Source organism: Chinchilla lanigera, unplaced genomic scaffold, assembly GCF_000276665.1.
Source record: "Chinchilla lanigera isolate Chin_1 unplaced genomic scaffold, ChiLan1.0 scaffold00021, whole genome shotgun sequence".
Taxonomy (NCBI): Eukaryota; Metazoa; Chordata; class Mammalia; order Rodentia; family Chinchillidae; genus Chinchilla; species Chinchilla lanigera.
In genome coordinates, this window is record NW_004955422.1 from 29,276,691 (window position 1) to 29,303,318 (window position 26,628).

The following is a 26,628-nucleotide window of genomic DNA, read 5'->3' on the forward strand; positions in this document are numbered from 1 at the left end:
TCCAGTTTGGAGCCGTGTGGAGAGGTCTCTCGTGCTAGGTGATAAAGCCAGAAAGTCAGCTGGATCTGGATTTGTAGGAACCTTGACTGCCAGGAGAGGATTCTGAGACCCTTTGATTGCCCTGGTATTTCAGTAGGTGAGTCATTACCTGTCATGGATTCCTGTCCTGGTCACCTGTTGGGCCATTGATTCCCAGGTGATGATGCCAACATCTGAAATAGGACCCAGAGATTTGAACCAACAATGAGCAGAGTAGCGAATGTGGGCCATTGTCCTTTTAGCCTGTGGCCATCCCAGGTAGTTCTTCATTTGGTGATTCAGCTAATGTCTGAAGAAGCAGCTGCATATACAGTGGTCTAGGATGGCCTCTTTGAGGAGCAGGCATTTGAGCTGAGCAGAAATTGACAAGAGCGAGCCAGCCTGAGAATGTGGGAGGAGAGATTTTGTGGATGGAGAAAAGCAGGGCAGGACTGAACTTGACTTGTTCAAGACTTATGCCCACCCAGATTCTCTGCTCTCAAGGAGGGGGATCTGTATCTTTGCTTCTGTTGTTTCTATTGTTGATGTTGTTGTTGTTGTAGTTGTTGTTGTACTGGGGATTGAGTTACATCCCCAACCCTTTTTCCTTTTCATTTTGAGACAAAGTCTTATTAAGTCCCTAAGTTGACCAGAATTTCTATCATCCTGCCTCAGCTTCCTAGAGTATTGGAATTACAAGGGTACCACCCCACTTGTACCTTTTTTCCCTTTGTGTTACAGATGAAGATGATCTTTTAAAACCCCACTCAAAAAAACAAAAAACAAAAAACCCACTCCAGAGATACAAAGGGAATAACAGTGATTACCATTTATTGGGCACCTATCCTGTGCTGGGCATTTTGCATGCATTTTTCTCGTTTAATATTCCCTCTTAGCCTCAGTGGCAAGTGGTCTGGTGGTCTACTTTCTGTTTCAGTGAGGGAACTGAGGTTGAGAGAGGTGACATTTGTATACCCCGGGTGCTGCAGCTTGTACGTGCTCAAACCTGCATTCAGACCCAGATTGCTCTGGCTCCAAGGGCAGCCGCTTTCCCTGGCCCTACCCTCAGAGTAACTGAAACATCACTGATGCGGGATGTATAGAAAGCAGCTTTGGGGAAGCGTCTTGGAAAGAGGGTCTTAAAGGACACCCTGCCTCCCAGCTGAGAAAACTCTTGGCCTGCAGGAGGACGCCTCCTGGGCCTGCGGTTACTGCAGGCCTTTGCCAGAGGCATGTTCGGACTTAACTAGCTAGTATCCCCAGTTCCTTCTTTTCCCCTCTCAGCTGCTGGTCAGGAGGTTTGGGAAAGTGACATCATCTGGCTGAATCAGCTGCTCCTTCTAGACAGTTACAGGAACTGAAAGTCATTGCCCTTCCTTTCTGTTCTGCAAGGTCTTCAGAACAAGGCTAGGGTATGGGCTTCTACCTGTCTATAGGATTGTGGCTAGAATAAGCAGTGCTCATGGCTTTTAATGAGCTGAAAGGTGCATTTTCTTGGGAAAATCTGCCTTCGAGGCTTCTCAAACTAAGGGATCAGTGGCCTTGAGGGGCAGGGAGAATCACCAGAAGGCTCCCTCTGTTCCTCCACCTTCATTTTCCTGTGCCCTTGGCAAGAACTCTCAAGCCTTCTCATCTCCTTTGCCTAAGTCCTGGGCTCAGGTCTGGCACTATAGGATGGGCAAACAAAATGTTACTTGTGGACTTGACCTTAAAGCATTTAGAGTCTGGTCAGGGGTACAATCAACTGCTCTGTTTCAGAACAGAGAATCCCCCCACACTGTGGGGAATCCCCTTGACTCTTGTGTCCAAAAAAAAAAAAAAAAAAAAAAAAAAAAGTAAATAAAGCACATTTTTACAAAAGAAAGAAAAAGGTGGCTCAGTGCCATGAGGGTGGGACAACATGCGATTTACTTGCCTGTGACAGCCTCCCCCAGCTACATTGGATGGATGTCACCAGGGTATATGACTCTTTGAGTCACTGGAATGTCACATGAGATAACACATGAAAATCACTTAGAGCCTGGGGTGGTGGCACATACCTATAGTCCCAGCTACTGTGGAGGCTGAGGCTGGAGGACCACTCGAGCCCATGAGTTTTGAGACCAGCCTGGGCCATAAAGTGAGACCCTGTCTTTAAAAAAAAAAAAATTCAGCAGTGCACTGAGGAAGTACTGTACTCAGTAGATGGTACTATTGTCAGGTTCTCTCTCTCCCTTTCTCTTTCTCTCCGCTCCCTCTTTCCCCTTCTCTCCCTTCTTTCCTCTCTTCTCCGCCAACCCTCTCTCTGATTGCTGAGTATTGAATTTAGGGCCCAGTGCTAGGCAAGCACTTTACTGCAATAGAAGGACAGGCTGTTGGATAAGCTTAGGAGGGCTTGCTGGAAAAGGTGGCTTGAAACTGGACCTGGAGTATGAATAGGACCTGAATGGATGCTGCCTGGAAGCAGCTAATTCAAGTGGAAGAGGGCTGGCTTGAAAGCTGTTTGCTTTTAACCTTTAACACGTGACTGTAGCACTCAGCGTCTCAGATTTTTTCTCTAAAATATGGATATAAGTGAGCATAGTGATGCACGCCTGTAGCCTGTATTCCCAACATTGAAGGAAGCTGAGGTAGGAGGATCTCTGTGAGTTCAAGACCAGCCTGGGCTACGTAGTGAGTTCACAGCCAGCCTAAGTTACATAGTGAGACCTGGTCTCAACCCCCTCCCCCATAATAAAATAAAATATGGATATGTTGGGCTGGAGTGCAGCTCAGTGGTGGAGTGCTTGCCCAGCATTTGGGAGGCCCTGGGTTCCATCCCAGGACGAGAACGCATCTCATAGGACTGTTGGGACTGATGCTGCACTGATAAGTAGAAGCCAGGAACAGCCTCCAGCGTGCACTGGTGCCTTTCCCTATCTGGAAAGGGCAATAGCCTGGGCAAAGGCGAGGAGGTAGGATGTCCGGCAGGTGTTACTCATTCCTCCATCACATTTGCCTTCATCATCTCTCACCTTGACAAGATACTGGCATCTTCCCTGGTCTCTTGGTTCTACCCTGGCCCACCTTAATCTGTTATCCACAGAGCAACCAGTGATCCTTTCACAATGTAGGTCAGGTCCAGAGCCCTCCAGTGACTATATTCATGGGACTAAAAGCCTGAGTATATACAGTTCTAGGGCCTTGGTAGGGCAACGCCGGTAGGGACAGTCACCTGGAAATAAGTGCCCTCGAGTCCACTGACCTTGAGCTCACCCCAGGCTTTGTTCCCTGTTCCAACTCCCACCCCCGTTGTACGTGTATGTGGGCACAAATGGGTGACACAGTGACAGTGCGGTGCGTGTGGGAAATTTCGTAATAGGTGAGGACATTGACCACTGCCTTGGAGCTACCGAAGGTCATCAAGGCTGGAAAGGCCAAGGGCACTCAGGCAGGCCTCCTCCCCTTGGAGTCTGAGTCATTTCCTGAGGGGTGTTGGTCACTCATTCATTTGTTCGTTAACAATGTCTCTTGAGCTCCTGCCGTGTGTCACGCTCTGAGCTGTAGTTTAGGCATGGTCGGAACAAACCAAAGTCCCTATTCTCACTGAGCCGACTTTCCAGTGCAGGAGAAAGACTGAATAAATTCACATGTCAGGTAGTTCTTAGTGCTCTAGGAAAAAGATAAAGCAATGTGAGGGGTATAACTATGGGAGAAGGTCTCTGTTTTAGCCAGCATGGTAAAGAAGCCCTCCTTTTTTTGATGAGAGTCTAACTAGGTACCCATGCTGGTCTTGAACTTATGATCCTGCTGCCTCAGTCTCCTGAGTAGGGAGAAGCCCTCTTGGTAAGGTGACATTGGATCTGATCGCAATGAGGACATGATCCTTGAAGGTACTCGGAGGAAGAGTTGCAGATGGAAGGGTAACAAGTGCTCAAACAAGCACAAAAAGACTCAGTGTTAAAGTCTAGCAAGGAGGCCTCTGTGGCTGGAGTGCAGACAGTAAGCAAGAGAAGGGTGTGGTAGTCAAGTCTGAGGGATAGCCAGGTCCTATAGAGTCATATAGGAGCTTGCTTTTATTCTAAGAGCAGTAGAAAGGCATGGATGATTTTTGAAACAAGAGGACCTGACTGACATTTATAAGGAGTCGTGGGGTGTGGGCAGCAATTGAACTTAGGGCCTTTGCACTGAGTTACATCCCCAGCCCTTTTTGGTTTGATGTTTTGAGACAGGGTCTCTCTACGTAGCCCAGGCCTTGGACTCATGGTAGTTCTCCTGCCTCAACCTCTGAAGTGCTGGGATTACAGACGTGTGCCACCATGCCTACCCCCAGCCCTGTTTTGAGACAGGATCTTACTAAATTGCCCAGGCTGGGCTCAGACTTGGGCTCCTCCTGCCTCTACCTCCCAGCCCACTGTGAATACAGGCATACATCAATGCACTTGTCCCAGTTTAGGCTTCAGAAGGATTCCTTCAGTCACTGTGAAGAACTGAGTATACCAGCAAGAGCCAGAGCAGTGACCATTGAGAAGCCAGGCAGGTGATGATGGAGTTTGGTTTTGTTTTTGAGACAGGGTCTCTCTATGTAGTGCAGGCTGACCTCCAACTGACAGCAGTCTTTCTCCCTCAGCCTCCTGAATGCTGGGATTACCAGTATTTGCCACCAGTCTGGCTAGGTGATAATGAGGCAAGATGGAGGTGTGGCGGAAGTGGTGAACAGTGGTCAGAGCTGGATATACTGGATTTGCTGGCGACTGGGTGGGGGCGGGGCATCAGATCCCCAGGTTTGTGGCCTGCACAACTAGGAGCTTGCTTCTGTTGAATGAGAAGGGGAAGATACTGTAGCTAGTAATGGATTCCTGCTCGGACGGTGGAGTTGGACTGCTGCATTCAAGTCCTAGTTTGCTTGCGGTATAATATTGGGGAATTTTTTACCTTTCCTAGGTCTCAGTTTCCTCAAATGTAAACCTTCTGTTTAGGCTGTGAGCACGTGGTGTTACAAGAACCAAATGGGGGAGATTTGTGGGAAGGGCATAGGACAGTGCCTGGCATGTAGTGAACCCTCAGCAAGAGTTAGCTGTGGTCATTGTCGTTACTGTTCGAAGGCTGGGAGTCCTACGGCGAACAGGCCTCTGCAAAGCAGACAGCACATCCCACCTAACTGCACTGTCCTCTCAAGGAGCCCACCCTCAAGAGGCAGCTCAGACACCATCTGTCCAGCAGAGAAAAGCCACAGGGAGACAGCTTTTAGGAGCATTAGATAGATGAGCCCTTCCCAAGAAACCTAATCTCGCTCTCAGCAGGTGCTAATCCCACCAGCCTCCCCTGGTATCTGAGCCCGGCCCACCCACTTCCTTCTCCACCTCCACCCTGTGACCTAGACCCCCTTCCCCTTCTCACCAGCTCCAGGCTGCCACCAGAAAGCTTCCTTCTCAGCTAGAGGGGCTCTGACAGGAAGGCCCAGTGTCTGTCTGATTGGGCCCAGCCCCTCACATGTATCAGGTCACCAAGGACTGCAGGTGCCACCTGTCCAGTCCCCCTCCCCCCACAGGTGCCAGTTCCTGGGTGTGGAGCTTGATCCAGGCTGGAGCCAGCTGGAGCCAGGAACTCCCACTGTGCCCCAGCTGCTGCCTGCCCTCCCACCCACAGGCAGAGAAACAGGCTTAACCCTTCAGGTACCACACGTGTAGTCAGAGTTAACTGGTGTTACACTGTTCTAGGGCATTCTTTTTTTAAAAAAAATTTATTGTAAATAGAGACTATCTAATGCTGTGTGCAGCTTCAAGAAAGGAAAACAGCTGCAGACTCATCACCCAGTTTAAAAAATCAAACATACATGAGTAGTGCAGCGCCACTGTCATCACAGCCGCCTCCCTGCTCATCCCCCTGAGTTTGGTATTCATCATTCCCTTGCCTTTTCCTTCTCAGTTTTACTGCACAGAGATGTAGGGAAGGGAATTTTTTCTCCCTTTTTTGGCAGTACTGGGGATTGAACCCAGGGCCTTCACACTGAGCTACATCCCCAGTTTGTTTGTTTGTTTGTTTGTTTGTTTGTTTTCAGACAGGATTTCATTAAGTTGCCCAGGGTGGGCTCAAACTTGTGATCCTCCTTCCTCAGGCTCCCACAGGGCAGGGATTACAGGTATTTGCCACCATGCCAGATTGGGGAAACCTTTCCCTTTACTCTCTGAGAATTTGATAATTGAGTCTACAAAATAAACTGACAACAGACAGATTAACAGAAATTAGCATATACATTACATGTATGGGGAGATGGCATGAGAGAAGAAGAAGGACCCAGGTCTCCAGTGAGATCTGGAGCCCTAGCTGCTAACACCTTCTTCTCAGGGAAGGGGCAGTTTAGGGGAGAGTAAAGTGATTCCTGAGAAAGATGAGTGGGCCCTCAGAAGACTAGGTGGAGGCGATGACAAAATCTGTCTGGGTGTGGTGTCAGCCTCCTCTGTCCTGAATTAATCTTGGTTGATGAGATTTCCAGGGAGGGCATTCATGCAGTTGTGTACTTTCAGAGTGTCTGACTGCAGGCAGATAAAGGGATTTCAAAGAAAGCCTCTCGCTGCATTTGCTGTTCCCTCATTGCCCTCAGTTCAAAGTAATCAGCATGCCCAAGCAGAACATTTTGGCGTGGTGTTGCTTGAACTTCAATGTATGTGTCTAAGCAGTATAGAATATTTTCCTGTATGCCTTTAAAATAAAATTCACCAGGCGTGGTGGTACACGCCTATAATCCCAGCACTCAGGAGACTGAGGGAGGAGGATCATTGCGAGTTTGAGACCAGCCTGGGCTACAAAGTGAGCTCAAGGCCAGCCTGAACTGCATAGTGAGACCCTGTCTCAAAAAGACAAAAAAGACCCCAAAAATAAATAAATAAATTCATTTAGATGTCATACTTGCTATGTGTGTTCACCTGTAGTTTGCTTTTTCTGTTCAGTTATGTGAGATCCATTCACATTACATGGATAGCTGTAGTTCATTCATTTTTATCTCCCTTTGTATGATGATGTCTCAGGTTATATGGGCATTTTATTGTCAGTAGTTCTTTGTGTTGTCTCCTCCCCTCCCCCTACTATCTAGTAAACAGGCATAGCCTCAGCCCTCGTCCCTTATTTGTTGTTTCAAGCAATGTTGTAAAGGCTGTGTGTGTCTCCTGCACTTGCTTACATGGGAGTTTCTCCAGGGCTTCACTTCCCAAACTTCAGTTGCCCATCAGAATCACTGGCAGGGCTCGCTCAACCCACAGGTGGGGGCTCCGCCTTTGGAACATGTGAGTGTGTGTCTGGTTTGGGACTTGAGAAGGTGCATTTCTCTCAGATGCTGCTGCTGAGTTCCTGAAACCTTACTTTCAGGATGGTTGATATAGGTTAGTGGTGGTGAACCTGTAAGAGACTGAGTACCCCAACTGCAACCTGAAACCCAGAATGCCAACACTGCAATTAAACCTGAATGCTCGGTTGCTGGATTGATGCTGGGGTAACTTGGTTTGCGTGCCCACAGAGAAGGCTCTGTGTACCTCCTGTGCCACACATGCCATAGGTTATTTACTCCGGAGTGGGACTTCTTAATTGGAAGGCAATGCCAGATTGTTGTCCTGTGTTTGTATGAATTTACACTGCCATTAGCCGCATGAGTTTTCATTGCTTTATACCTTTGTTAATACTTGATACATGGTCAGACTTAAATTTTTATTGAGCTGTTGTGTGTTAGATTATATCTTGTGGTTTTAATGTGCATTTCTCAGATTGCAAGTGTGGCTGAAAATCTTCTTACATTGTTGTCCATTCATATTTCCTCAGTAAAATACCTGTTTAAGTCTTTATTTTCTTTTGAGTTGGCTTTTTCTTAAGAATTTGTATGGATTCTTTATATATTCTTATTTGTTTGTTTTTTTCTGTTTTTCTTCCGGTACCAGGAATCGAACTCACAACCTTGTGCTTGCCAGGCAGGCGCTTTGCCACTGAGCTAAATCCCCAGCCCCTATATATTTTTAATATTAATATTTTATCTGTAAATGTTATAAATATACTCTCTCAGTTTGTGATTTTTCTTTTCACTTTGTATGATGTCTTTGAGGGCTAGAATTTCTTCTTCTTCTCATCATTATTATTATTATTTTATTGTTATTATTACTGGGGATTGAACCCAGAGGCAGTGTACCACTTAGCTATCGCTCCCAGCTCCCTTTAATTTTTTATTTTTTAGCTGGGCGTGGTGGCGCACGCCTGTCATCCCAGCACTGGGGAGGCTGAGGCAGGAGGATTGCTGCAAATTTGAGACCAGCCTGGGCTACAAAGTGAGCTCAAGGCCAGCCTGAACTGCATGGCAAGGCCCTGTCTCAAAAAGACAAAAAACAAAACAAACAAAAAATATATATATATAATTTTTTATTTTGAGGTAAGACCTCGCTAGATTGCCCAGGCTGACCATGAACTTATAATCTTCCTCAGTTCTCTGGTAGCTGGGATTATGAGCATGCATCACTGCACCTGGCTAATTGAGTCTTTTCCTCTATAATTCACATCTTTTATGTCTTGTTGAATAAATCTCAACTTGTTGTCCTAAAGATATCTGTATTTGCTTCTAAAAGTTACTTTTAAGGTTTGCTTTTCACATTTAAGCTTTTAATAGAACTAGAATTGACACTTATGTCACCTTAGTATTTTTTTGGTGGACTTTATTTTGGTAGGCTTTATCTGAATTATTTGTGATTTAAGTTGTACCTAGAGCCCTTTGCATACACTTGGCACTGCATTAGTATTTCATATTAAACCAGGGTACCATCTTTGGGAGAGAATTTTGGTCACAGTTTAAGTCCTTCCAAGATTTTTCTTGGATTGTTAAAATTTTAGACATGCTAATTATATTATGATTATATGGCGCTTTTTATTAATGTTCTTTTTAGAAATACATCTTGAACTTTGAGATTTGCTTCAATATAATGTGGGGTAAAGAAGAATATTTGGGAACAGATGGAGTCAGATTGGCACCAAGTTGATCATTATGGAAACTGAGTAATGAATTCATTTTTTAAATCCATCTATTCTACGTTTGTACATGTTTAAATATTCTCATATAAAGTTTAACATTTGCAAGGATTGTTTCCAGCGTAGCTTCTGAGGCAGGGCATTTTTTCTTATGTTTTATTAGTAATTTGTATTTCTTCCACAACCACTTTAGACTGAACACAGGGTCTTCCCAACTGAGCTATATCCCCAGCCCTTTTTTAGTTATTTTGAGATAGTTTCACTAAGTTGCCTAGGCTGGGCTTGAACTTGTGATCCTCCTACCTCATCCTCCTAGAGTGCTGGAGTTGCAAGTGTGCACCACCACACTCGGCTTCCATTTATTCTCAAGAGTCCTGGTAGGGTGGTCCAACAGGAGAATGACTCGGGGGGAGAAATAGGAGTTGGCCAAAACCTTTGTTCCCTATTATTGTACCTAGACTTATATAACCCAGAGGATAGAGGAGCTTCATTTATTCTGGTCCTCATCCAGATTTTTTTTTCTCCCCTACAGTACCAGGGGTTGAACCTAGGACCTCACTCTGCCCCTGAGCTATATTCCCAGCCCTTTTTATTTATTTTCTTGTCCTGAGACAGGGCCCAGCCCTCAAGGAGGCTGAGGCAGGAGGATCAAAAATTAGAGGCCAGCCTGTATGACTTAGCAACTGAGATCATTATGTGGGCCCATACAGAGCTTTATCATTCTATTCTGTTTTGTTCTGTTCTGTTGTGTTCTGTTCTGTTGTGTTCTGTTGTACAATACTGAGCATTGAACACAGGGCCTTGAATATGCTAGGTATGTGTTCTCCCACTGAATCGTATTTCCAGCTCTGTGTCTTTTTTTTTGTTTTGTTTTGTTCCAGTACTGGGGATCAAACTCATGACCTTGCGATTGCTGGGCAGGCACTGTGCCGCTGAGCTAAATCCCCAGCCCCTCTGCGTCATTTTTTTAATAGCTGCAAAGTGTTCGTCCAGGGCACTGCGCTATGCTCTATTTAACCAGTTCCCATTGGTAGAGTCTTGGTTCTCCCTCCCCTCCACACACAGTCTTTTGCAGTTATCATAGCAATACTTAATTAACAGCCAGGAGTTGGGGGGGTCATGAGTGATAGGGCACTCGAAGTGGAATTGCTGGGTCAGAGGTGATTTTAGCAGGAGTTGTCAGCCCAGGCCTGTGGCATGGCACCCACTGACAGGACCAGGGTATTCTCTGACAGCTTTTCCTTGGCTTGGGTTTGTTTGGTCCAACACTGTGTTGAATGTCTTCTAGTACCAGGCCCTGGATACAAAATAGCACTTCTTGTATCCAGTGATACTGTTACTGTGTGCCACCCCCAGCACATTTTCTGGTAGTCTTCACAACCACCCAACAGGGAAAGTGTTTAGCTGAGAAACTAAGTTCAGAAAGGTTAAATAATGTGCTGTGATCACCGGCCCAGCCAGTGAGTAGCAGAGAACTAGGATTAAATCCAAGTCAGTCGTTAGAAAGACATACTCTTTTTTGTTTTTGTTTTCTTTTTCCAGTACCGGGAATCGAACTCAAGACCTTGCGCTTGCCAGGCAGGCGCTGTACCACTGAGCTAAATCCCCAGCCCCAGAAAGGCATACTCTTGACTGCCTCTAAAGAGGAATAAGTAAGGAACATGTAGTCTTAGGCTAAAGCAGATGAGGAATCGGCTCAAAGAGGGTAACTGGTGGCAAGACACAGCCAGGAAACGGTGGAGTCTCTTGGAGAAATGCATGTGTGAGCTCTGAGGCTTGTGATCTGTGCTGAGCTGCCTGCTTTCCTCCCACAGAAAGTTTCCAAATTGAATTTCTGTCAGGGCTTTTCTCCTTCCAGAGCTCCACTTGCTGCTAGGAGCCTCAAGTCATTACTGGGCCATCAGAGGAGAATCTAGGGGTGACCCATCTATGATGAATGTGCTAATGACAGTGGAATGCTGTTATTTATGGAGTGCCTGTGTTGAGCAGGATACTGCAGTGTACACTGTGTGGTATTTTTAATCCTTACAGTAATCCTGCTCAAGAAACATGGTATTGTTCGTATTGTCTGAATTAGAAAGCGGAGCATAAAACAAGTTAAATAATGGTCTGTGGTCAGGTGTTGCAAAGACAATCCAAATCCAGTCTTTCAGACCCCAAGCGCAATTGCGTTTTTCTTTATTGTTTGATGTTCTTCCTGAAAGCCGTCCTGGTTTCTGTTCCTCACACTGACGGTTTTCACGAAGACCTGTGCTTGTACTTGCCCTGCTACCTCTGGCCCTGGTGCTTAGCATGGGGAAACCAAGGACTGAGCCAGCACCTGATGCCTGAGGATGGCTGGGTGACTGTCAGACATGGCTGTACTGATGCTGCCTCCTCAGGGACCCATTTCCCAATCCTGCTAACAGGGGCTCGTTGGTCAGTAGTAGCTCATTGCTCCAGGGGGACAGAAGTGGGAAGCATAGGCCTGGCTCTCAGTAGCTTAAATTATGGACTGGAGGTAGCAGCGTACATGGAAGAGACAGGGGTTAGAGAAGTTCAGAGGAGAAAAGAGCGAAACTTAACCAGAGTTGCTGGGAAACGTGTATTGAGCATCTGGGGTTAGGCCGTACCCCATCTTCTCGATGTGTGGATGCCGAGTCCACAGAGTGACTAGGCTGGGATCGCGCTGCTCAGAACAAGAGTTGGGATGGGGAACCGGTCCACTGTGTGGCCTCTCAGTCACCATGCTGGCTGCCTTGGAGATTGCAGGGAGAGGGAGTCCGCAAGGATGGACCAGACATGAACAAGAGAAAGGGGCCAAGGTGTGACGGGACGAAAGCCAGAGAAGTGGCCCAGTGACTTCCCTACGGTATCACACCTCGCCCCTTTGATGCTGTTCTTGAGTGTCGGCAAACCCAGTTTTGTTCACAAAGCAGTATCATAATTGATGATCTGAAGTTTATCTAGTGCTTCTTTTGGCCATACATGATCTCACTGACCCTCTGCCCATGCTGTGAAGTAGATGGGGGTCTTCCTCTTACCTTGGAGGGAACCGAAGTCTCCTGACATTCAGTCCCAGTGCTTTCCACTGTCCATGCTGCGTCCGCATTTCTAGAGTGGGAAGAACTCAGGCTGTGCCATCAGACACGCCTGGGCTGGAGCCCTGCCCCCTCCACTTCGCATCTGTAGGATCTTGTGCAGGCGAATTCCCCTTTTTGAACCTCTGCTTTCTCACCTATAAAATAGGAATTTTAAGCACATGAAAGTGGCATATATAAAACATTTATTAAATAACAGTGATTTATGTTTTGTTTACCTTTGTTTTTGTTTTTGTTTTTTTGGCGGTACCAGGTATTGAACTCACGACCTTGCGCTTGCCAAGCAAGTCTTATGCCACTGAGCTATATCCCCAGCCCCTGTGTTTTGTTTTTGAGACAGAATCTTAACTATGTAGTCCAAGCTGGCCTTGAACTTGCTATGTAGCTCAGTCTGACCTTGAGCTCATAATCCTCCTGCCTCAGCCTCTTAAGTGCTGGGATTGTAGGGTACCACCAAGATGGGCTAACTGTGTTTTTGGTTTTTTTTTTGTGGGAGAGCAGTAGTTGGGAATTGAACCCAGGGCTTTCCCACTGAACTACACTACACTACACACACACACACACACACACACACACACACACACACACACACGCATGCACGCCCACTCTTTTTGAGACCTCATCTTGCCCTGGTTCAGCTCAAACTTATGATTCACCTAGCTCAGCTTCCCATAGTGCTGGGATTGCAGACGTATACCACTGTGCTGGTTTAACAGTGATTTTTTTTGGCATCAGGAGGAAACTGAGGACCCACAGGCTATTCTGGTTCCTGTGTTACAGCTCTTGGAGCCTCTTAATTCTCCAGGACAGGAGTGTAAAAGTAGAGGCTATCCAGGCAGCCTTCCTCCAAAAAGCCAGGGATATGCTGATTGTTGAATATGCAAGGGAGACTTCGTATCACCAAAGTCTTCCTAGAGTACTTTTTTCAATGTATTTTTAGGGCTGGTTCATACATGAAAACAGTGACCTGCCCCCAGAGGTGAAGTAACTTGCTTTGCGTCACACAATAAATGGCAGTGATAGGGGCTAGGGATGTAGCTCAGTGGTAGAACACTTACCTGGCACACATAAGGCCCTGGATTCCATTCCCAGTAACACACACACACACACACACACACACACACACACAGAGGAGAGAAGAGGAGAGGAGGAGGAAGTGGCAGTACTAAGATTAAAATTCATTTATCTGGGTGCAGTGGCATATGCCTATAATCCTAGTGTGCTGGGAGGCTGAGGCAGGAGGATTACAAGTTGAAACCCAGTCTAGGAAATTTAGCAACTTAACTAGAGGCCCTGACTCAAAATAAAAAAGGGCCTGGGATGTGGATCAGTTGGAAGGCCCTAAGTTCAATCCCTAGTACCAGGGAAACAAAACATAAGAAACAGCAAAACCCCTTCAGTCTCTTGTCTACTAAAACTACTCCTTTTATCTACATTCTGCTGCTCCCCTGAGGGGGAGAAAGGCTCAGGGATAGGGTCATAGGACTTTGGAGTTACAGAGAAGGCTTTGGACAGCATCTGGTTTATCCTCCTTACTTGTGAGATAAGAAAAGCGGGGTCCATGGTGTTTGAGATGACCATAGCCACTTAGAGGTACCACAGAGCAGGAGAAAACCCATGTCTCCTGACCTTAAGGCCCATATCCTTTTCATAGTGCTGTGCAGAACTTCTCAGTTGCCTTTGCCTTTTTTCTGTGAAAACCTAAAGCCTCCTTCCAGGTGCTAGTGGTCTATAATAAGAACAACTGTTCAGTTTGGGGAGCTCTTTTCAAAATGAATCTTGTTCTGTCTTCCTGCCCCACCCCCTTCAGTCCCCCCCACCTCTCTTTCTTAGTAAGGATACTATACTAGAGAAAGGCAAAGCTTTAATGGAGGACCTGGGTAAAAAGATTATAATCTCTGAAATCTAAGGAAGTTCCCAAACCAAGAAATACATCAGAGGCCAGCTGTGCCACCAGCACATCACCCCCAGCCCCTCTCCCTGCAGCCTTCACAAGGCCAGGCCTGCCCTGAACCAGCTGCATCTGGTGAACACCAACGGAAATCCCTGGTATTTTTCTTTCATGCAGCCAACCATGGAGATGCAGGCCAGGTTTTGCTGGCGTGGCACAACAGCTCTGTCTTCACTCCTGCACCTGCAGCCATGCTGACTGAGCCCCACATGGATGGAATTGTCCCTTCTTAACAAGGCCTCAGTCTCCAAGGGCCCTTGGTAGGCAGAGCTGGCTGGCATTGCAGAGTGGTGGAAAGGGCCTCCTGGAACATGGGGAATGGGAGCTGGCTCTGCCCTGTGGGACAAGTGGCCAGATTGGTGCTCTGCTTAGCCTAGAGTCATCATCACTGACGGAGGCGACTGGGGTGGTCGTGCCCTCCCTTGGGCTCAGCTGGGTCTTGAGACGTGCACCTGAAACCCACGCCTGTCTGGTGTTTACGGGATTGAAGCTGCCGCCCTTTGGGACCCATCCTGTTTTCATTTCGGCTCTCAGCTGTCTGGTCTCCATGGACCTCACCTACAGGTTTGTGCATGCCAGTCCCCCACAGTGCAGCCTCACGAGGCTTTGCAGCCTGGCGCACTCCTCTCTGGCCTTTGTTCTCTTCAGCAGAACTGCCAGCTGTGGGCCTGGCACAGGGGAGGGTTTTCCTGGCCCTTCAGGCAGGCTCGCACACCTTCCCCAGGACCTGTCTCTGTCTGGACTCTGAGGTGTGGGGCGGGGCTCCGAGGTGTGGCAGGGGGACCGGTGCCACTCTGGACTTTGGCTGGCTGACTGGCCTGCGCTTCCTCTGCCCTGGGCCTCAGTGCCTCCTCCGTGACAGCGCTGGCCCATGATCAGAATGTGTTGTGTTGATCTTTGAGACCTTATAGGACAGGGCTGGGATGCAGCTCAGGGCAGAGTGCAGCTGCAAGGCCCTGGGTTCCGTCCCTAAATTTACAAGTGATATACAGATAGACACTTGTTTGTTTGGTTTTTTTTTGGTTTTTGTTTGTTTGTTTGTTTGTTTGTTTTCCAGTACCGGGAACCGAACTCACGACCTTGCACTTGCCAGGCAGGCGCTGTGCTGCTGAGCTAAATCCCCAGCCCCTGACAGACAGTTTTTAATAGTCAAAATATTTATGTTGGTCTCCATGCATGGCAAATGATACCAATTTTCTATTTGTAGTGGTAATAAGTTGCCTTTTCACTTCATTTACCAGATATTTTCTGAGAATCTGCTGTATGCCGAGCACAGTTTTGGCCTCATGGGATGTGTGTGCTGAGCGTGCAGAAGGACAGGTGGGGGCTGGCAGCTTGGGTGTTTGTGTGGAAGGGTGATAGGAAAGGCCTCTGAGGAGTACACAGAAGCAGAGGTCTGGGGAGACTGGGGGAGCAGACGTTGACACAGTCTGTGGAAAGAACGCTTCAGGCCAGAAGCAAGTGCCGAGGGCCAGGGTGAGATGGATGGATGCTGGGCCTGTTGAGATGGATGGATGCTGGGCCTGTTGAAGAGAGCACAGCGACAAACACAGCTAAACAGGGAGGGGAGGAGCCTTGCCAAGACGCTGGCTCTTCCTTTATGGGGTGGACAGGCAGGCAGTGAGGGCTTTGAGCAGACACACTGCCACCTGTGCCAGCCTCTCTGGCGCTGTGTGGTAAGGTAGGTGAGAAGCTGGAGCCCAGCAGGAGGCTGCTAGAAGACTGGCAAGAGAAGATGCTGGCGTGGACCAGGTGATAGCAGTGGAGGTGGTGGGAGCGGTGGGTTCTGGGTGAATTTTGAATACAGGGCCACGGGAACGTGTAGGTGAGAGGAAAGGGTTTAAGGATGACTTAAAGATTTTGTGTTCTGGTACTATTTACTAAAAAGGAGAACAATACCAAAAAATGAGACAATTAAGGGCTGAAATTAGGAATTTTTAATACATTTATTTAAATTTTTAAAAGCAAGTCTGTGGTAAGAAAAACACCAGGTCATGCCAGGCGTGGTGGCGCATGCCTGTAATCCCAGCACTCACGAGGCTGAGGCAGGAGGATCGCTGTGAGTTCGAGACCAGCCTGGGCTACAAAGTGAGCTCAAGGCCAGCCTGAACTGCATAGCAAGACCCTGTCTCAAAAAGACAAAAAAAGAAAAAAAGAAAAACACCAGGTCATACATGGATAAAGCCAGTAAATAGAGATGGGGGAGTCGTGGGTGAGGCGGCAGATGGGTCTGACTTCCTCCTGGCACTCACATTCTGCTATAGCAGTGCAGACCTCCTAGTCCTGCTCATGCAGAGTGGGAACTTGAGGCTCTGCCCGGAACCTGAGGATGCAAAGGAAAGATGGGGAAGAGTCCTTTGTGCCAGACTCACCCATTACGTGGACGGACCTGAGAAGTTCTGCACACGTCCTGGCCTCGCATATTCATTCATTCATTCAGTCAGTCAGTCGCCCAGCCACTGAGCACCTTCTGGACACACAGCTGTGGTGCCCCCTCTCTCCTGACACAAAGCTCGGCACCCCTTCCCCACCTGAGCCACCTGCTCTTGGTCTTGTCCATGTTTGCCTCAATGAGAGCAGCAGAAATAGATCTGTGTCTTTCTTCTTCCAAGTCCCTGTAGTTACCGTGCTGGAAAAAATTCCTCAAGGGCTCTTCTCTTGTGTCTTGTAAGCAGAGGGCCAGAGAGGCAGCAGCTCCATGGTCCCCATCCAGTCCGTCAGGCACCCATTCAGCTCCACTTTTCACAGTGGGCTCTGAATCTGAGTGCTGCTCACTGGCTACGCTGCCCACCGTCCTATTTCTCTTGGACACTGTGTCAGCTCCTCACCAGAGCTCTTGCTTTTGCTTTTCCCCGAGTCTCCACCCAGTAGCCAGAGGGACTTTGCTAAGCCTAAAGTCAGATATGTCCCTCCCCTACTTGAAACACCACAGTGCTTCCACAGGACAAGCCCAAGTCCTTCAGTAGCATACAAGGCCCTGCAAAATCTGGTCCCTGGCTACCTCCAGGCCTAATCACTGCAGGTCTGTTCCATTAACTTGGTTTCCGGCACACTGCATCCTTCCTGTGTGTGGATTACCTCTAGCATATTCCTACCACAGGGCCTTTGCACTTGCTCTCACTGCTTTTTCCTAGATCCTCACAGTATTTCCCTGACCACAAATTCTAGTCCTGCCCTCTTCCATCTTTCTCTTTTCCCCTTCTCACACTTACTCTCCTTTTTAACACTTACGACAATCTGACATATTGGTTTATTACCTATCACTCCTCATTAGTTATAAACTCACACAAATGGGAATTTTAATTTGGCCCCGGCTTTACCCTCAGCACATATTACTGTGCCTGACACTTAGTGGACACTTAATAAAGAGTTAATGAATAAACAGGTGTCCAAAGCTAAGCAGGGCAGCCTGTCTGGACCTCTCTGCAAATCCTAGGGCCAGCCGGGGTTACAGAGAGGCCATGTGCACTTAGGAAACTCAGCTAACAGGCTGCAAGAGCAGTTGGCATCATTTTTGTTTCTGAGATTGTGACCAGAGAGAGGGAGGAATCTCTCTACAGCTACTGGCCTTCTCGGGCTGAGTTGCAGAGGAGAGCGTTAGGCACAGAGCAGCCATCGGAACCCCCCACCAGGTACTCAAGGACCGAGGCAGCTGCTTCCCAGCTCGGTCCCCTCCAGTGCCCTTGAGTGCTCTTGGCGGTGCCCAGGAGCAGCAGATTCTTGGTAAACACTGGCAGGGAGAGGGATGGCAGAGAAAAGGACTTTGGAGTGCTGCTCTTCGTCTGTTCCATGGCATGGGCCGATTTCACATGCTGCAGAACCACACACCCCACTAGTAACCGGGAACTAAGTAAGACTCATGACTTCTCTTAGTCTTAGTTTCCTCACTGGCAAAATAGAGAAAACATGACTTGCAAGATTTTGGGGAATCAAGCTGTAAACATTAACTCAGCAAATATTAGCTTTTTATTGTTGTTGATGTTTATACCATAAATAAGGGGCACTGTGAGAAGCACAAATGGAGTCACTTACTGTTAGCTTTGTGGTTTTTGGTTTTTGGTACTGGGAATGGAACTCAGGGCCTTGTGCTTGCCAGGCAGGTTCTTGTGCCGCTGAGCTATAGCCCCGGCTTACTGTTAGTTATTAAAAAATAGTAATAACAGCTAACGTGTATTGAGCACCTCCCTTCAATCCTGCTGCGAAGCTGTGAAGTGGGCACAGCTGTTCTCACTGTAGCCAGAACACAGGGTGCAGAGGGTCTGGGTCTCAGTGTCCCATATGTTCAGGGAGGGGAAGAACTGGACACCTCGGTGACCCATAGATTATGATGCTTTAAAACCTGACACACTGTGTGGAACTGGAGGTGCTGGCTGTTGTGGTAGTGGTGATGACATTCTCTGTAATTTATTGATGCTCCGGGTAGTGCATGTTGGGCAGCGGCAGGCAGAGTACACCCTCCCTCTGAGCACCATCACAGGCGCCGCCTGAAGTTCTGTACCCTGAGGAGGGGCTCACTGGGGTGGAGAGGAAAAGGAGGGACTGAAGGAACTGGACTGGAAGAAATGCAGCCAGACTAGAGGCCTCGGCCCTGAGGTTTTGGTTTCTCTCTCTCCCTCTCCCTCTCCCTCTCTCTCTCTCTCTCTCTCTCTCTCTCTCTCTCTGTGTGTGTTAGGATGTAGTGGGGGAAGGGAGGGGAGAAGGGAAGGGTGTTGTAGCGATTTGCACCCAACCCCCACTCCTCTAGAGCTGTTGCTTTCTCTGGAATTCCAAACATTTCCGATCAGATAAAGGTGGCTGAAAATACCCAGGACTTGTCTGGACTAGTAGGAGGCCGTGCTGGGTGAAGAGGTTGAGGCCACTGGGACTCCGCCCTGGCGAAGTCTGACCACTCACCAGCCTGGGAGTTGGCTTCTTCCCCCAGGTTCCTGCGGGACGGAGGGCAAGCTCCGCAGGCTATGAGGGGGAGAAGGATCAGTGCTTCTGTGGCAACAAGTCCTTGTGCTCTGGAATGCTGCTTCTCACCTTACATGCTGATTTCTGCATCTTGTGAATCCCCTGAGAGACTGAAGCCAGGTAGTTGCTCCCATGTTTGTCCTTGGTGCTTGAGTTACTTTTATCTTCCTCCGAGTGCTGCCGCCCTAGCAGGAGCCCTGAGAGATGATTTCCTTCATCTCACGGGGAGGGACAGTCCCCGGCAGGGGATTGCGCACACTAGTGATGGAGCTGGGGAACTCGTCAGCCCAGTGCTCCTCCATCACAACACCCAGCTCCAGAAGAGAGGAGGAGGAGAAGCTGCTTGGGCCCTCGAACAGTGGGAGGCAAGGATCCCAGGAGGAGACAGTTTAGAGAGAGGTGGCCCCAGTTTTAGTAGCTGCTATCAAAGGCCACCCACTGGTTGTCTCAGCAAAGTGTAGTCAGTGAATTTTCTGGAACTTTCCCATAAATTTCCACTCCTCTTCTGGAGCCATGGAGGGCTTGGCGTCCAAAGGCCAGCTGCCTTGCCCAGTCGCCTGCTGTCTTGGGGCCTCATACTTGGGCCAGGTAGTGAGGATAGGGATGGAGAGAGGGGCAGCTGGCTTTTCTTCTTAGCACCTTCTCTGGGCCCAGTTGGCCTCCTTGAAGAAGGGACCTGTGGGTTGAGATCTATGATAAGTAGGGAAGAGCTCAGCAGAGGTACCAGTATGGGCAGTGGCCCTGAAGCTTACAGAACCTGGCATATGAGCAGCAAAGCAGCCTGGCCCCCAGCGAAGCTGAGGAAACCGTACAGGCCTTGCAGGCCAAGGAAGACTTCAAGCCTCAAGCCAAGCCATGGTCTCACAGCAAGAATGGTAGTAATAGCCAGCATTTACTTGGCTTACTGTGTACTTTTACACATGTTACTACTGAATCCTTTTACTATTTTTTTTAAATAAGGTCCCTTTTTTTAAGACAGGGTCTTCCTCTCTAGTTCAGGCTGGCCTTGAACTCGCAGTGATCCTCCTACCTCAGCCTCAGCATCCCAAGTGCCAGGATTACAGGCGTATGCCACCACACCCAGCTTGAAATAAGGTCATTTTTTATCCCATTTTACAGATGAGTTGAAAGCTGAATGTCTTAGTCTATTGCAAGACACATGGCTCTGGCAGCCGGCTTGGAAGAACAATAAGAAGTCAGTTTGTCCTCGTCCAGATCACACATCTGTTTCACAGAGGAGGATACTGACGCTCAGAGGACAGGGCTGGCCAAGGTGCTTCTGCCTGACTCTGTTGCCTTCTTGGGCAGCTCTTGGGGCAGACTTGCAGGAGGAGCAGTGGCAGAGAAAGGACCAGAACCATAACCAGCCTGTGTTGGGGGATAGGAGAATGAGGTTTCAGCTCCCTAACAGGGAACAGTTTTCCAGTTTGGGGGCTGTCCAAAGGTAAAATGCTCACTGGTGTGGTGGTGCACTCCTGTAATCCCAGCTGCTTGGCAGGAGTATCACAAGTTCCAGGCCAGCCTTGGCAAATAAAATTTCATTTTATTTGTTTTGTTCAATAAAATTTTAAAGGGCTGAAGATGTAGCTCGGTGATGAAGCACTTGCCTTGCTAAGCATGCGTGTGTTCTGGGTTCCATCCCGAGCACCACCAAAAGACAAATGTTTTCTCCAAAGGAAGGAGGGAGCTCCCATCACAAGTATATAGGCAGCAGACACCTAGAGACGCCTGTGGACCCTCGGGAGTGGACCAGGCCTGCCGTGGGGCCTGGCACTCCACCTTTTTGAAGTCCACGTATGAAGTCCCAGTGTAGGGCAAGTGTCATGTAGATAGATGTGTTGAAAGGTCACCCTTGTCTGACTTAGTTCTGAAGGTTCACCTCGGTCCTTCCCTTCCTGGACACTGGCGGAAGAGTGAAGGGCTGTGGCCATCTACCTGTAAAGGGATAGGGGCAGCAGGGATGGAATGAGAGGGCTGGGGCTGGAGCAGGGAAGGGTGCAAGAACAGGTGGCCGCTGCCCAGGAGTCAGGAATGATGGGCTCCACCAGTGATATGTGGTGTGACATTGGGGTGACTTTACCTGTCTGCTGTGTCCTCCTCTGTAACATAAGGTATAGGGACAGCACTTACTCCATGGGTTGCTATGAGGAGCGAGCGTGTTCTTCCACTCAAAGCACATACCTAGTAAACACCAGCTGTTGTGTCACCAGCACCCAGAGCAAGAGATCTTGAGGCCCATTGAACAACTCTGCCCCAGTGAATGCCTTTCTGAATGGTCGCCAGGTTCTGAGCCAGCTGGGGAGACGCTCACACTGCAGGGCCGGATAGCGCTCTTGATTCCCCAGCGGAGGTGTTATCTCCTCTCGGCACAACCACTTCCTGTTCTGAGAAATGAGCACATCTGTCAGGCTGGCTTCTTAGAACTGACCGTGGGGGAGGAGGCAGGGGAGGGGAGGCTGGCAGCTGACAGGCAGAGTTGGAGGAAGGTGAGCACGCAGTGTGCTAGAGCAGTGCCTCCAAAGATTCTTGGACCCCTCAGGGTACCTACCCTCTTCAGCCAGTAACACCAAGGTGACCTTGCTTCACCAAGTGCTTTAACCTCCTCCTTACACCACTGCCTTCTGACGTGGAGGCAGGAGAAGCTCCTGCTTCCAGATCAAAGAGCTTGTTGTGGCGTCTACTGAGGCGTCTCTGCCAGCACAACCTGGCACCTGTCTCTCTGCACCGTCTCGATGAGCTGCCTCTCCAAATTGCCCACATCTAGCTATGTCCCTAGGTAGAGAAGAAAGGCTTGTTCCTCTCACATCATGGAAGCCAACAACTCCTCCAGGAAAGCCAAGGGAAGTGGATACCAACCACAAACCTCATTCTTACCCTCGCCTGCAGCCCTTGCCCAGAGAGAGATAAGGCCTCTCCCTTTGCCCCAACCCCCTCCCTGCCTCCCAGGATCTCCTAACAAGGCCTTGTTTGTCTGCTCAGCAGGCATTTATCAGCTTCTCCCTCAGGGAAGTTGAGGCCAGGAGCAGAAAGTGACTCTGCAAGTGACTCAGGACCTGCCTGTGCAGGCCAGTGACAACGCCAGGACGAGGTACAGTCCTGACAGCCACCCGTGACACTTTCCCTGCTGCCAGAAGCCCCTTCCTCTTTGCTACCTACCTCTTTCCTGAAATAACCAAGGAGGAAGGAAGTGGTGGGCCCAAACTTCGGAGTCACCCCAGAGGAAGGAAGAGCTGTCTGGCACAGAAGCTTGTCCCTGCTGAGGCCTGGCCGGAAAGGTTTCACTTTCCCTCCTGGTGTTCGTCACATCCTTTCCTGTGGCATCCAGTTCCTCTCAGCTGGGCCCGAACTGGCTCATTCAGCTGGTGGCCTCAGGCTACTTCACCTCCCACAGGGACCCAGAGCCACAGCTGTGGCCCAGAGTATGGGACTTGCTGCTGAACATTCTTAGATTTAAAACTGGCTCCTGATTCCCGTTACCACAAAAAATAAAATAAAACTGGCTCCTTCATGTTCCTGATGTGGCCAGGACTCTCGATATCTCTGAGCCTCCATTTGCCAGAGATCAGAACGAGGATCTCTTTCAGTCTGAAAAATACATATTCCTCACCCATTGTGGAGGCTTGGAGAAGTACTTTGCTTTTGAAACTGAGCAGAGGTGCCGGGTGTGGTGGTGTACACCTATAATCCCAACAGTCAGAAGGCTGAGGCAGGAGGATTGCTGCAAGACCCTGTCTCAAAAAAAAAAAAAAGAAACTGAGCAGAGTGTTGTTGGTGTGAGCATCAGTCAGGTCACAGATCATGTGTGGGGTGCGGGGCCATTAGCGTGTAATGCGTTCCAAGTGGTACCCACTGACAGCACCTGGAGATCACTGATGAACAAAGGGGGCTATAAAGAGTGCTTTGGGGCCAGTGCACAGGAAATGTCATTGGAAGCCACCACTGCACCAAGGAGGCCAGGTTTTCTGTGGGCAGAGATAACAGACTGATGGGACAAGATGGGCCATCTGAATGAGAAGGATGCCAGAACTCAGACAAATCTCAGTCGCGCCACTGCCTAGATAGTGACCCCACGTAAATCTGGAGCTTCTGTAGTCCCATTTGTGAATTGGGGTGCTTGAGAAATGTTACGAAATGAAAGCATTCATTCATTTGTTCATCCACAATAAACTCATTTCCACTGTATAGCTGTGTTGCAGGTATGGAACCAGCTTCTAGAGATAGAGGTGACAAAAAAACAGTCTAATGGGGGAAACGGGGTAAAATAATAACCTCCCCAGGGAGAATGATTGTCCATGTAATTAGGGGAATAGGGTGAAGGGTTTAGCTCAGTGTGTGGCACAAGAAGACATTCAAGTGTTGGGAAAAGCTCAGCTGTCCTTCTCATTAATGTTACACTGTGGACCAGAGAGGGGAAGTAACGTGGTCAAAGTCACCATGCAAGGAAAAAGCATTGGGGTGTGGGAGGTTAGAGAGGAGAGGAAAGGAATTAGAAGACCGATGAGCCAAGCAGAATTCCTTCTCGCCTGGCTCTCGGGCCCCTTCCCTTGGGGCACTGTGCCAGCCTATTCTCCGGGCTTCTCTAGGTAGCTGCAGGGGCCCTACCTTCGTTCAGTTGGCTGCCTCTGGGCAGAGATGTAGCTGAGTCTGTGCTGTCCAGGTGGGCCGGGTTTCCAGCCTGGTCAAGATGAGAGACTGGCACACCTGCAAGGGGCGTCAGCCTGAAGTACCTTTCCTCTTCTGCCCACCTCAGCGTCTTTGCACTTGTTTCTGCTGGAACCTGCCCTGTCTTAGCCAGGATATCTTAATCCTTGTCATTCAGGTCTTGGCTCAAACCTCCTGACCACCACAGCCATCTCAGTCCCCTAAGCACTTACGGTCACCTCTCCCTGACTCACTTTCCTCAAAACCCTGTCCCCTCTGCAGTTACCTTGTGATTTTTGTATAATCTGTTCTGCTTCCCGTTAGGACAGTATTTCTTGATTTTTTTGTTTTAAATTATCTCCCCCAAGGAGTCTTTTTAGACATTTTTGTCCTAACTGCCTTCCCACGGAATTTGAGTAGCCCAGCTCTACTGTGTACCCCTTCGTGTGCTATGGCTCTGTGGAGAGCCATACATCAGCACAGTCTCCAAGGGTTTTCGCCTCACCCAGCTGGGGGTGATCTGACCGCCAGCAAGAACAGGCTGAATGTAGTGTAACAACCATTGTTGATTCCTATTGTTTTGTTTTGAAATCCTGTATCATTTTTGTTGTGTTTGTGTTGTTTTGTTTTTGTCTTCATTGTTTTGTTATTTTTTTCCTCTATAAAATTAAAAAAAAAATTTAAAATAGGCTAAAGGTAAACTCCCCAAAGCCATGCCACTGTCAGATCCTCAGTGCTGGGCTCAGAGCAGAGCAGGTGCTCGATAAATATGTGCGGTGTAAGTGAAGGTCCAGGGACTCGGGGAATGCAAAGGAGACATTGAGCTTGGACTTGGGAGGAGCAGTGGGCAGGGACGAGGGAGATGGTGGAGTCTATATGCTAATGGAGGAAGACAGACATGGAGAGGTAACCAGTTACAAGGCACAGCGTTAGCAAAAGACAAGGGTGTGAAGCAACCTGGTGTGGATACGCATATGTGGGCCTTTTTCATGTGTGTGGCCTGGGCTACTGAGGATTCAGGGTGCTAGGGAAGGCCCTCAGAAGTGGTCCTGGCCCAGGCCTGCCTGGGAACTGCATCCGGAGCCCCAGGTTCCTAGTTGAGGCTATGGAAATTGCAGAATGGGCAAGTGGGTTGTCTTTGCTGGCTCCTGGGGTCTTCCAGGCTGGGAGACCCTGACTGTCCTGTGGAGGTCATTAGTGCCTGTTCCCAGTAGCCCCCAAAACCCCCACATGGATACCCACAGCAGCAGTCAGCTTCATACAGAAACCAAACTGGGGATACAGGCCATCCCTTGGGCCTGTGTCTCCTGAAAGCCTCTGTGACCTCAAGAGACCTCTCTGCACCCCACCTTTACACCTTACCCCCTACCCCAAGCCAGGCCTCCCAACATCAGAGAGAGCCACCTGAGGAGCAGTCGGGGCTTATCTCTGCTTTTCAGGCTGCTTTGCAATCCTGTTTATTTATCCACAGCTGCCGCCCGCTGAGAAAATGGCTGTTTGTTTCCAAGTGTGTCTTGTGAACGTGGGCTAAATATACCCACACTGCCCCGCCCTGGAACAGCAGAGCTTCTGCTGCCGCTGGGCAAATGCAGCCCCCAGAACCCACGCCCTGGGAAAGAGTGGGATTGTCCTGGCCAGGAAGGCTGGAGTGGGGACTGGAACGGTCAGTGCCGTGTTCTCAGAGGCCCTGAAATTTCGCCTCCACCCTGGAATGTCTGTCTGTGGACAGTGACTGCATTGTGCCCTTGCAGGGATGGGGCCTGTTTACTCGAACCCAGCCTCGGGGCCGAGAATTCCCTGTGGCTGCCAGCCCTCAGCTTCAGAAAGTTCTTGGGGGAGCCAGGCCTCTCCTGCTTTTGGCTGCAGCCCCAGTATCTCTAGTTGAGGGGGGCATTTGGCCCCAAGGGATAACAAGCCTTCTGGCTGTGGCCTGCCTTCCCTGTTTCCCCTGCATCCGAGAACTCTTCCGCATCACACAGAAGTCTTTTTAGTGACTCCACCTGGACCTTCATCACTTGGGAACAGAAAAATGAAACCTCCCATTAGGATTTCCTTATCTGCCAAGATCCAGAGGCTCAGTGGAGCCGGGACAGGGATGTCTTTCTCTCCCCAGATCCTAGGCTCCACCTCAGCCTTGCTCCACATTCCCTTTCCTCAAAATCCATGAGCAGTGCTGATGGGACAGGTCCCACCCCTGACATGAGGGCAGTGTCCTGCAGTAGCAGCACTCACTTGGATTTGCCTGTTTGTTTGGGTGTGGGGGAATGCTGGAGATTGCTACCATGTGCTCTGCCCCTGAGCGCTGTCCCCAGCCTGAATGCGCACTCTGTAACTACACAGCCCTGCAGTCAAACCCTGGCTCTGCTGTCTGAGCCGGCCTTTCCCTACCTTGAGATGGAGCTCACATCTCTGCCTGTGTGGACTCCGATGAGGTGAAAGGAAGTAACAAGGCCTGGTGCTTAGTAGACAAACAGTAGATTTGTTGGGTTCGTGTACAGTCCTATGCGTCACATAACAACTGGGCTGCACATTGAGAAGTGTGTCATTAGGCCATTTCTCTGTTGCGCTAACATCATAGAATACACGTAACGAACCCAGACGGTGGCACAAGAGAAAGCCATGCAATCCAGACGCGGTAAACACGAGATACGTGACACTGCGAGCCTGACACAGCTGACCGTTGTAAAATTTCTGCCCAGTACTGGGAACTGAACCCAGAACATCTCACTGAGTTATGTCCCCAGCCCATTTTATTTCATTCTGAGTCAAGGTCTTGCCAAATTGCCCACACTGGGCTTAAACCAGTGATCCTCTTCCCACAGCCTCCTGGGTAGCTGGTATTACAGACGTGCCTGACTTATGATACCTACTCTTTTGCAGGTACAACGTATTTTATAATTAAGAAAATATTTTTTCAAGAATTTAACCTAGGGGGCTGGGGATTTAGCTCAGCGGCACAGCGCCTGCCTGGCAAGCACAAGGTCGTGAGTTCGAGTGCCGGTACCGGAAGAAAAAAAAAAACAAAAA

The 26,628-nt window shown here is 49.0% G+C and overlaps 1 protein-coding gene and 1 long non-coding RNA gene across 11 annotated transcripts in view; one reads left to right on the top strand and one right to left on the bottom strand.

Moving 5' to 3' along the window:
* The window catches only part of Bcl2l1 (BCL2-like 1), a 52,665-nt gene that overhangs the window by 22,251 nt on the left and 3,786 nt on the right, over positions 1–26,628 (top strand). The window lies entirely within an intron of this gene.
* On the bottom strand, positions 16,098–24,216 carry LOC102016285. 2 transcript variants are annotated; one of them, XR_260933.2, is made up of 3 exons: positions 22,117–24,216; positions 21,142–21,344; positions 16,098–19,636 (listed from the first exon to the last, which is right to left on the bottom strand). It is a non-coding gene; the product is annotated as an uncharacterized LOC102016285 (long non-coding RNA). The 2 variants fall into 2 exon arrangements; XR_001233958.1 differs by having other exon boundaries at positions 21,509–24,216.